This window comes from Phalangium opilio, unplaced genomic scaffold (assembly GCF_054372755.1).
Source record: "Phalangium opilio isolate 3A_F unplaced genomic scaffold, DU_Popi_V2 ptg000019l_1, whole genome shotgun sequence".
In the NCBI taxonomy this organism is placed as follows: Eukaryota; Metazoa; Arthropoda; class Arachnida; order Opiliones; family Phalangiidae; genus Phalangium; species Phalangium opilio.
In genome coordinates this window covers 5,750,378-5,759,156 of record NW_028324152.1, presented here as the reverse complement: position 1 = coordinate 5,759,156, position 8,779 = coordinate 5,750,378, and the positions used below count along the sequence as shown (strand labels likewise).

At 37.8% G+C, this 8,779-nt stretch overlaps 1 long non-coding RNA gene, 13 other non-coding genes and 17 pseudogenes across 14 annotated transcripts; all 31 read right to left on the bottom strand.

Moving 5' to 3' along the window:
• Positions 1 to 640: 640 nt before the first annotated feature.
• On the bottom strand, positions 641 to 1,132 carry LOC149700786 (uncharacterized). The gene is made up of 2 exons (XR_016382063.1): positions 1,054 to 1,132; positions 641 to 992 (listed from the first exon to the last, which is right to left on the bottom strand). It is a non-coding gene; the product is annotated as an uncharacterized LOC149700786 (long non-coding RNA).
• Positions 1,133 to 1,307: 175 nt separating this feature from the next.
• On the bottom strand, positions 1,308 to 1,410 carry LOC149700785 (5S ribosomal RNA; annotated as a pseudogene).
• A 136-nt stretch (positions 1,411 to 1,546) lies between these two features.
• On the bottom strand, positions 1,547 to 1,665 carry LOC149700784 (5S ribosomal RNA). Its single transcript, XR_016382083.1, has one exon. It is a non-coding gene; the product is annotated as a 5S ribosomal RNA (ribosomal RNA).
• Positions 1,666 to 1,801: 136 nt separating this feature from the next.
• LOC149700783 (5S ribosomal RNA) lies at positions 1,802 to 1,920 on the bottom strand (annotated as a pseudogene).
• A 136-nt stretch (positions 1,921 to 2,056) lies between these two features.
• LOC149700782 (5S ribosomal RNA) lies at positions 2,057 to 2,175 on the bottom strand. Its single transcript, XR_016382145.1, has one exon. It is a non-coding gene; the product is annotated as a 5S ribosomal RNA (ribosomal RNA).
• A 136-nt stretch (positions 2,176 to 2,311) lies between these two features.
• LOC149700781 (5S ribosomal RNA) lies at positions 2,312 to 2,430 on the bottom strand. Its single transcript, XR_016382082.1, has one exon. It is a non-coding gene; the product is annotated as a 5S ribosomal RNA (ribosomal RNA).
• A 136-nt stretch (positions 2,431 to 2,566) lies between these two features.
• On the bottom strand, positions 2,567 to 2,685 carry LOC149700780 (5S ribosomal RNA; annotated as a pseudogene).
• Positions 2,686 to 2,821: 136 nt separating this feature from the next.
• On the bottom strand, positions 2,822 to 2,940 carry LOC149700779 (5S ribosomal RNA). Its single transcript, XR_016382144.1, has one exon. It is a non-coding gene; the product is annotated as a 5S ribosomal RNA (ribosomal RNA).
• Positions 2,941 to 3,077: 137 nt separating this feature from the next.
• Positions 3,078 to 3,196, bottom strand: LOC149700778 (5S ribosomal RNA; annotated as a pseudogene).
• Positions 3,197 to 3,318: 122 nt separating this feature from the next.
• Positions 3,319 to 3,421, bottom strand: LOC149700777 (5S ribosomal RNA; annotated as a pseudogene).
• A 136-nt stretch (positions 3,422 to 3,557) lies between these two features.
• Positions 3,558 to 3,676, bottom strand: LOC149700776 (5S ribosomal RNA; annotated as a pseudogene).
• Positions 3,677 to 3,812: 136 nt separating this feature from the next.
• Positions 3,813 to 3,931, bottom strand: LOC149700775 (5S ribosomal RNA; annotated as a pseudogene).
• A 136-nt stretch (positions 3,932 to 4,067) lies between these two features.
• On the bottom strand, positions 4,068 to 4,186 carry LOC149700774 (5S ribosomal RNA; annotated as a pseudogene).
• Positions 4,187 to 4,308: 122 nt separating this feature from the next.
• On the bottom strand, positions 4,309 to 4,427 carry LOC149700773 (5S ribosomal RNA). Its single transcript, XR_016382317.1, has one exon. It is a non-coding gene; the product is annotated as a 5S ribosomal RNA (ribosomal RNA).
• Positions 4,428 to 4,563: 136 nt separating this feature from the next.
• On the bottom strand, positions 4,564 to 4,682 carry LOC149700772 (5S ribosomal RNA). The gene has a single exon (XR_016382143.1). It is a non-coding gene; the product is annotated as a 5S ribosomal RNA (ribosomal RNA).
• Positions 4,683 to 4,804: 122 nt separating this feature from the next.
• Positions 4,805 to 4,907, bottom strand: LOC149700771 (5S ribosomal RNA; annotated as a pseudogene).
• Positions 4,908 to 5,043: 136 nt separating this feature from the next.
• LOC149700770 (5S ribosomal RNA) lies at positions 5,044 to 5,162 on the bottom strand. The gene has a single exon (XR_016382316.1). It is a non-coding gene; the product is annotated as a 5S ribosomal RNA (ribosomal RNA).
• A 136-nt stretch (positions 5,163 to 5,298) lies between these two features.
• LOC149700769 (5S ribosomal RNA) lies at positions 5,299 to 5,417 on the bottom strand (annotated as a pseudogene).
• A 139-nt stretch (positions 5,418 to 5,556) lies between these two features.
• LOC149700768 (5S ribosomal RNA) lies at positions 5,557 to 5,675 on the bottom strand (annotated as a pseudogene).
• A 136-nt stretch (positions 5,676 to 5,811) lies between these two features.
• Positions 5,812 to 5,930, bottom strand: LOC149700767 (5S ribosomal RNA). The gene has a single exon (XR_016382315.1). It is a non-coding gene; the product is annotated as a 5S ribosomal RNA (ribosomal RNA).
• A 136-nt stretch (positions 5,931 to 6,066) lies between these two features.
• Positions 6,067 to 6,185, bottom strand: LOC149700766 (5S ribosomal RNA). The gene has a single exon (XR_016382142.1). It is a non-coding gene; the product is annotated as a 5S ribosomal RNA (ribosomal RNA).
• A 139-nt stretch (positions 6,186 to 6,324) lies between these two features.
• LOC149700765 (5S ribosomal RNA) lies at positions 6,325 to 6,443 on the bottom strand (annotated as a pseudogene).
• Positions 6,444 to 6,565: 122 nt separating this feature from the next.
• Positions 6,566 to 6,668, bottom strand: LOC149700764 (5S ribosomal RNA; annotated as a pseudogene).
• A 136-nt stretch (positions 6,669 to 6,804) lies between these two features.
• Positions 6,805 to 6,923, bottom strand: LOC149700763 (5S ribosomal RNA). Its single transcript, XR_016382185.1, has one exon. It is a non-coding gene; the product is annotated as a 5S ribosomal RNA (ribosomal RNA).
• A 136-nt stretch (positions 6,924 to 7,059) lies between these two features.
• On the bottom strand, positions 7,060 to 7,178 carry LOC149700762 (5S ribosomal RNA). The gene has a single exon (XR_016382314.1). It is a non-coding gene; the product is annotated as a 5S ribosomal RNA (ribosomal RNA).
• Positions 7,179 to 7,314: 136 nt separating this feature from the next.
• LOC149700761 (5S ribosomal RNA) lies at positions 7,315 to 7,433 on the bottom strand. Its single transcript, XR_016382140.1, has one exon. It is a non-coding gene; the product is annotated as a 5S ribosomal RNA (ribosomal RNA).
• A 139-nt stretch (positions 7,434 to 7,572) lies between these two features.
• On the bottom strand, positions 7,573 to 7,691 carry LOC149700760 (5S ribosomal RNA; annotated as a pseudogene).
• Positions 7,692 to 7,813: 122 nt separating this feature from the next.
• On the bottom strand, positions 7,814 to 7,916 carry LOC149700759 (5S ribosomal RNA; annotated as a pseudogene).
• A 136-nt stretch (positions 7,917 to 8,052) lies between these two features.
• Positions 8,053 to 8,171, bottom strand: LOC149700758 (5S ribosomal RNA). Its single transcript, XR_016382174.1, has one exon. It is a non-coding gene; the product is annotated as a 5S ribosomal RNA (ribosomal RNA).
• Positions 8,172 to 8,307: 136 nt separating this feature from the next.
• On the bottom strand, positions 8,308 to 8,426 carry LOC149700757 (5S ribosomal RNA; annotated as a pseudogene).
• Positions 8,427 to 8,562: 136 nt separating this feature from the next.
• Positions 8,563 to 8,681, bottom strand: LOC149700756 (5S ribosomal RNA; annotated as a pseudogene).
• Positions 8,682 to 8,779: the final 98 nt, after the last annotated feature.

The following is an 8,779-nucleotide window of genomic DNA, read 5'->3' as shown; positions in this document are numbered from 1 at the left end:
TGTCCACCAAAGGTTTTCGCAATTGCGGTTGTTCTTGCTTTTAACTGTAGTTCGACACCCTTATATACTACCTATTTGAGTAAGGGGAAGCAACCGGCGTATGCTTCATTTCAAACGCCAATATTAGTCAAGCCTCTCAAGAATGTTTAATTGTTCTTTATCAAAACGATGTAACGCTCAATAAGGCGAACAACTAACGAAGAAAATATTTAATATTAATTATATTTATTTTAATATTTAAGATAATCTTGTTTCTCAACTCAAAATTAATACGGAAAGGGTTAAAAAGCAGTCTATATTTTTGTCTGTGTGTGTCCGTCCATTGTTACACTAGTGCGTCGCGTTAGCAGTTAGCCTTGTGTTGATGTGTTAAGAAATCATACAGAACCTTAATATTCCCTTTTTCCATAATATAAAGTGAATATGTGGAAGTATTTTTCGTAATTACGATACATTTAGTAGTTTTGTAACTTGAAAGCTCTGTTTCATTTTGATATTCCAAGGACATTTTTTAATATTATTATTTGAAATGGCTGTTTATATATGACTTTAGCTATACTACATCTGTATATAGAATAATCCTTGCTTTAGTTATATCAAGAAGAACGCTAAGGCTCACACACTGTCGGTTGAAACAAGCATTATCCGTAACAGGCCTAGTGAACTAAAGAGTAAATAATTGAGGCCCAAGGTGTAGTAAACTATGGGTGTTGATTTTCGTGTCTGTATTGAAGAGACATTAACGGTTCAGAGTGAGCCGAAAGTTAAATACACGCTTAAATAATGAGGTGTAGATATAATAATCGAAGAAAAGATCATGGTGGCAATTAGACCAGTGAAAGGGCTGATGGTAAACGGGTATTAGCTACGGAGTTTTCATTCTTGTTAGGGTGCGCAAGACTTTCAGTGCGTTTAGCCACAAATCAGCTTTGGTGTTATTTAACCTTAACACGCATAACGCGGGTAAACAGCTGAAGCGTAGACAATTGGGCCTTTACAAACACATAAAGGTTATATCTCTCCAAAATTTATATACATTTCCTGTTCTTTTACCCATTGACTGATTTCTATGTGTCCAAGATTTATCCTTATTTGATGTAAAATGTCGCCTGCTTTACTATATATTCGCAATGCTTGGAATACTGCTTCAATAATTTGTAAATTTTTACTTAAAAAAAGAGAAATAATTCCATATCTAGGTAAATAAGTTTGCAGTAGTAGACCTCTTGACTCGGAGAGGTAATATTTTGGTTTTCCCAACTTGTTTCATATCTGGTGGAATTTAAAAGAGGAAACAAAAGTGAAAAAGCCAACGGCACGCAGAGTTTCCAAGTACTGACTGCGCTCGACGCTGCTTAACTTCGGTGATCGGACGAGAACCGGTGTTTTCAGCGTGATATGGCCGTTGCCGAGAGTGCTAGTTAATAATTCGAATTTAAATTAAGTGCGACAAATTAACCATCATCTTTTTAAAACAATAAAAAATCGAAAATATGTTTGCTTTTTTCATATCTATTTGAATTTGAAAGAGGAAAAAAAGTGAAAAAGTCAACGGCACGCAGTGTTCCTAAATGGTCTCCCTCCCAAGTACTGACTGCGCTCGACGCTGCTTAACTTCGGTGATCGGACGAGAACCGGTGTTTTCAGCGTGATATGGCCGTTGCCGAGAGTGCTAGTTAATAATTCGAATTTAAATTAAGTGAGAGAAATTAACCTTTATCTTTTTAAAACAATAACAAAAAGAAAATATATTTGCTTTTTTCATATCTATTGGAATTTAAAAGAGGAAAAATAGTGAAAAAGCCAACGGCATGCAGTGTTCCTAAGTGGTCTCCGTCCCAAGTACTGACTGCGCGCGACGCTTCTTAACTTCGGTGATCGGACGAGAACCGGTGTTTTCAGCGTGATATGGCCGTTGCCGAGAGTGCTAGTTAATAATTCGAATTTAAATTAAGTGCGACAAATTAACCTTAATCTTTTTAAAACAATAACAAATATAAAATATGTTTGCTTTTTTCATATCTATTGGAATTTAAAAGAGGAAAAAAAGTGAAAAAGCCAACGGCACGCAGTGTTCCTAAGTGGTCTCCCTCCCAAGTACTGACTGCGCTCGACGCTGCTTAACTTCGGTGATCGGACGAGAACCGGTGTTCTCAGCGTGATATGGCCGTTGCCGAGAGTACTAGTTAATAATTCGAATTTAAATTAAGTGCGACAAATTAACCATCATCTTTTTAAAACAATAAAATATCGAAAATATGTTTGCTTTTTTCATATCTATTTGAATTTGAAAGAGGAAAAAAAGTGAAAAAGTCAACGGCACGCAGTGTTCCTAAATGGTCTCCCTCCCAAGTACTGACTGCGCTCGACGCTGCTTAACTTCGGTGATCGGACGAGAACCGGTGTTTTCAGCGTGATATGGCCGTTGCCGAGAGTGCTAGTTAATAATTCGAATTTAAATTAAGTGAGAGAAATTAACCTTTATCTTTTTAAAACAATAACAAAAAGAAAATATATTTGCTTTTTTCATATCTATTGGAATTTAAAAGAGGAAAAATAGTGAAAAAGCCAACGGCATGCAGTGTTCCTAAGTGGTCTCCGTCCCAAGTACTGACTGCGCGCGACGCTTCTTAACTTCGGAGATCGGACGAGAACCGGTGTTTTCAGCGTGATATGGCCGTTGCCGAGAGTGCTAGTTAATAATTCGAATTTAAATTAAGTGCGACAAATTAACCTTAATCTTTTTAAAACAATAACAAATATAAAATATGTTTGCTTTTTTCATATCTATTGGAATTTAAAAGAGGAAAAAAAGTGAAAAAGCCAACGGCACGCAGTGTTCCTAAGTGGTCTCCCTCCCAAGTACTGACTGCGCTCGACGCTGCTTAACTTCGGTGATCGGACGAGAACCGGTGTTCTCAGCGTGATATGGCCGTTGCCGAGAGTACTAGTTAATAATTCGAATTTAAATTAAGTGAGACAAATTAACCTTCATCTTTTTAAAACAATAACAAAAAGAAAATATGTTTGCTCTTTTCATATCTATTGGAATTTAAAAGAGGAAAAAAAAGTGAAAAAGCCAACGGCACACAGTGTTCGTAAGTGGTCTCCCTCCCAAGTACTGACTGCGCTCGACGCTTTTTAACTTCGGTGATTGGACGAGAACCGGTGTTTTCAGCGTGATATGGCCGTTGCCGAGAGTGCTATTTAATAATTTGAATTTAATTAACCTTCATCTTTATAAAACAATAACAAAAAGAAGATTTGTTTGCTTTTTTCATATCTGGTGGAATTTAAAAGAGGAAACAAAAGTGAAAAAGCCAACGGCACGCAGAGTTTCCAAGTACTGACTGCGCTCGACGCTGCTTAACTTCGGTGATCGGACGAGAACCGGTGTTTTCAGCGTGATATGGCCGTTGCCGAGAGTGCTAGTTAATAATTCGAATTTAAATTAAGTGCGACAAATTAACCATCATCTTTTTAAAACAATAACAAATCGAAAATATGTTTGCTTTTTTCATATCTATTTGAATTTGAAAGAGGAAAAAAAGTGAAAAAGTCAACGGCACGCAGTGTTCCTAAGTGGTCTCCCTCCCAAGTACTGACTGCGCGCGACGCTTCTTAACTTCGGTGATCGGACGAGAACCGGTGTTTTCAGCGTGATATGGCCGTTGCCGAGAGTGCTAGTTAATAATTCGAATTTAAATTAAGTGCGACAAATTAACCTTCATCTTTTTAAAACAATAACAAATCGAAAATATGTTTGCTTTTTTCATATCTATTTGAATTTGAAAGAGGAAAAAAAGTGAAAAAGTCAACGGCACGCAGTGTTCCTAAGTGGTCTTCCTCCCAAGTACTGACTGCGCGCGACGCTTCTTAACTTCGGTGATCGGACGAGAACCGGTGTTTTCAGCGTGATATGGCCGTTGCCGAGAGTGCTAGTTAATAATTCGAATTTAAATTAAGTGCGACAAATTAACCTTAATCTTTTTAAAACAATAACAAATATAAAATATGTTTGCTTTTTTCATATCTATTGGAATTTAAAAGAGGAAAAAAAGTTAAAAAGCCAACGGCACGCAGTGTTCCTAAGTGGTCTCCCTCCCAAGTACTGACTGCGCTCGACGCTTTTTAACTTCGGTGATTGGACGAGAACCGGTGTTTTCAGCGTGATATGGCCGTTGCCGAGAGTGCTATTTAATAATTTGAATTTAATTAACCTTCATCTTTATAAAACAATAACAAAAAGAAGATTTGTTTGCTCTTTTCATATCTATTGGAATTTAAAAGAGGAAAAAAAAGTGAAAAAGCCAACGGCACGCAGTGTTCCTAAGTGGTCTCCCTCCCAAGTACTGACTGCGCTCGACGCTTCTTAACTTCGGTGATCGGACGAGAACCGGTGTTTTCAGCGTGATATGGCCGTTGCCGAGAGTGCTAGTTAATAATTCGAATTTAAATTAAGTGCGACAAATTAACCTTCATTTTTTTAAAACAATAACAAATATAAAATATGTTTGCTTTTTTCATATCTATTGGAATTTAAAAGAGGAAAAAAAGTGAAAAAGCCAACGGCACGCAGTGTTCCTAAGTGGTCTCCCTCCCAAGTACTGACTGCGCTCGACGCTGCTTAACTTCGGTGATCGGACGAGAACCGGTGTTCTCAGCGTGATATGGCCGTTGCCGAGAGTGCTATTTAATAATTTGAATTTAATTAACCTTCATCTTTATAAAACAATAACAAAAAGAAGATTTGTTTGCTTTTTTCATATCTGGTGGAATTTAAAAGAGGAAACAAAAGTGAAAAAGCCAACGGCACGCAGAGTTTCCAAGTACTGACTACGCTCGACGCTGCTTAACTTCGGTGATCGGACGAGAACCGGTGTTTTAAGCGTGATATGGCCGTTGCCGAGAGTGCTAGTTAATAATTCGAATTTAAATTAAGTGAGAGAAATTGACCTTCCTCTTTTTAAAACAATAACAAAAAGAAAATATATTTGCTTTTTTCATATCTATTGGAATTTAAAAGAGGAAAAATAGTGAAAAAGCCAACGGCACGCAGTGTTCCTAAGTGGTCTCCCTCCCAAGTACTGACTGCGCTCGACGCTTCTTAACTTCGGTGATCGGACGAGAACCGGTGTTTTCAGCGTGATATGGCCGTTGCCGAGAGTGCTAGTTAATAATTCGAATTTAAATTAAGTTCGACAAATTAACCTTCATCTTTTTACAACAATAACAAATATAAAATATGTTTGCTTTTTTCATATCTATTGGAATTTAAAAGAGGAAAAAAAGTGAAAAAGCTAACGGCACGCAGTGTTCCTAAGTGGTCTCCCTCCCAAGTACTGACTGCGCTCGACGCTGCTTAACTTCGGTGATCGGACGAGAACCGGTGTTCTCAGCGTGATATGGCCGGTGCCGAGAGTACTAGTTAATAATTCGAATTTAAATTAAGTGAGACAAATTAACCTTCATCTTTTTAAAACAATAACAAAAAGAAAATATGTTTGCTCTTTTCATATCTATTGGAATTTAAAAGAGGAAAAAAAAAAGTGAAAAAGCCAACGGCACACAGTGTTCCTAAGTGGTCTCCCTCCCAAGTACTGACTGCGCTCGACGCTTTTTAACTTCGGTGATCGGACGAGAACCGGTGTTTTCAGCGTGATATGGCCGTTGCCGAGAGTGCTAGTTAATAATTCGAATTTAAATTAAGTGAGAGAAATTAACCTTCCTCTTTTTAAAACAATAACAAAAAGAAAATATATTTGCTTTTTTCATATCTATTGGAATTTAAAAGAGGAAAAATAGTGAAAAAGCCAACGGCACGCAGTGTTCCTAAGTGGTCTCCCTCCCAAGTACTGACTGCGCTCGACGCTTCTTAACTTCGGTGATCGGACGAGAACCGGTGTTTTCAGCGTGATATGGCCGTTGCCGGGAGTGCTAGTTAATAATTCGAATTTAAATTAAGTGCGACAAATTAACCTTCATCTTTTTACAACAATAACAAATATAAAATATGTTTGCTTTTTTCATATCTATTGGAATTTAAAAGAGGAAAAAAAGTGAAAAAGCCAACGGCACGCAGTGTTCCTAAGTGGTCTCCCTCCCAAGTACTGACTGCGCTCGACGCTGCTTAACTTCGGTGATCGGACGAGAACCGGTGTTCTCAGCGTGATATGGCCGTTGCCGACAGTACTAGTTAATAATTCGAATTTAAATTAAGTGAGACAAATTAACCTTCATCTTTTTAAAACAATAACAAAAAGAAAATATGTTTGCTCTTTTCATATCTATTGGAATTTAAAAGAGGAAAAAAAAAAGTGAAAAAGCCAACGGCACACAGTGTTCCTAAGTGGTCTCCCTCCCAAGTACTGACTGCGCTCGACGCTTTTTAACTTCGGTGATTGGACGAGAACCGGTGTTTTCAGCGTGATATGGCCGTTGCCGAGAGTGCTATTTAATAATTTGAATTTAATTAACCTTCATCTTTATAAAACAATAACAAAAAGAAGATATGTTTGCTTTTTTCATATCTGGTGGAATTTAAAAGAGGAAACAAAAGTGAAAAAGCCAACGGCACGCAGAGTTTCCAAGTACTGACTGCGCTCGACGCTGCTTAACTTCGGTGATCGGACGAGAACCGGTGTTTTCAGCGTGATATGGCCGTTGCCGAGAGCGCTAGTTAATAATTCGAATTTAAATTAAGTGCGACAAATTAACCATCATCTTTTTAAAACAATAACAAATCGAAAATATGTTTGCTTTTTTCATATCTATTTGAATTTGAAAGAGGAAAAAAAGTGAAAAAGTCAACGGCACGCAGTGTTCCTAAGTGGTCTCCCTCCCAAGTACTGACTGCGCTCGACGCTGCTTAACTTCGGTGATCGGACGAGAACCGGTGTTTTCAGCGTGATATGGCCGTTGCCGAGAGTGCTAGTTAATAATTCGAATTTAAATTAAGTGAGAGAAATTAACCTTCATCTTTTTAAAACAATAACAAAAAGAAAATATATTTGCTTTTTTCATATCTATTGGAATTTAAAAGAGGAAAAATAGTGAAAAAGCCAACGGCACGCAGTGTTCCTAAGTGGTCTCCCTCCCAAGTACTGACTGCGCTCGACGCTTCTTAACTTCGGTGATCGGACGAGAACCGGTGTTTTCAGCGTGATATGGCCGTTGCCGGGAGTGCTAGTTAATAATTCGAATTTAAATTAAGTGCGACAAATTAACCTTCATCTTTTTACAACAATAACAAATATAAAATATGTTTGCTTTTTTCATATCTATTGGAATTTAAAAGAGGAAAAAAAGTGAAAAAGCCAACGGCACGCAGTGTTCCTAAGTGGTCTCCCTCCCAAGTACTGACTGCGCTCGACGCTGCTTAACTTCGGTGATCGGACGAGAACCGGTGTTCTCAGCGTGATATGGCCGTTGCCGACAGTACTAGTTAATAATTCGAATTTAAATTAAGTGAGACAAATTAACCTTCATCTTTTTAAAACAATAACAAAAAGAAAATATGTTTGCTCTTTTCATATCTATTGGAATTTAAAAGAGGAAAAAAAAAAGTGAAAAAGCCAACGGCACACAGTGTTCCTAAGTGGTCTCCCTCCCAAGTACTGACTGCGCTCGACGCTTTTTAACTTCGGTGATTGGACGAGAACCGGTGTTTTCAGCGTGATATGGCCGTTGCCGAGAGTGCTATTTAATAATTTGAATTTAATTAACCTTCATCTTTATAAAACAATAACAAAAAGAAGATATGTTTGCTTTTTTCATATCTGGTGGAATTTAAAAGAGGAAACAAAAGTGAAAAAGCCAACGGCACGCAGAGTTTCCAAGTACTGACTGCGCTCGACGCTGCTTAACTTCGGTGATCGGACGAGAACCGGTGTTTTCAGCGTGATATGGCCGTTGCCGAGAGCGCTAGTTAATAATTCGAATTTAAATTAAGTGCGACAAATTAACCATCATCTTTTTAAAACAATAACAAATCGAAAATATGTTTGCTTTTTTCATATCTATTTGAATTTGAAAGAGGAAAAAAAGTGAAAAAGTCAACGGCACGCAGTGTTCCTAAGTGGTCTCCCTCCCAAGTACTGACTGCGCTCGACGCTGCTTAACTTCGGTGATCGGACGAGAACCGGTGTTTTCAGCGTGATATGGCCGTTGCCGAGAGTGCTAGTTAATAATTCGAATTTAAATTAAGTGAGAGAAATTAACCTTCATCTTTTTAAAACAATAACAAAAAGAAAATATATTTGCTTTTTTCATATCTATTGGAATTTAAAAGAGGAAAAATAGTGAAAAAGCCAACGGCACGCAGTGTTCCTAAGTGGTCTCCCTCCCAAGTACTGACTGCGCGCGACGCTTCTTAACTTCGGTGATCGGACGAGAACCGGTGTTTTCAGCGTGATATGGCCGTTGCCGAGAGTGCTAGTTAATAATTCGAATTTAAATTAAGTGCGACAAATTAACCTTAATCTTTTTAAAACAATAACAAATATAAAATATGTTTGCTTTTTTCATATCTATTGGAATTTAAAAGAGGAAAAAAAGTTAAAAAGCCAACGGCACGCAGTGTTCCTAAGTGGTCTCCCTCCCAAGTACTGACTGCGCTCGACGCTTCTTAACTTCGGTGATCGGACGAGAACCGGTGTTCTCAGCGAGATATGGCCGTTGCCGAGAGTACTAGTTAATAATTCGAATTTAAATTAAGTGAGACAAATTAACCTTCATCTTTTTAAAACAATAACAAAAAGAAAATATGTTTGCTCTTTTC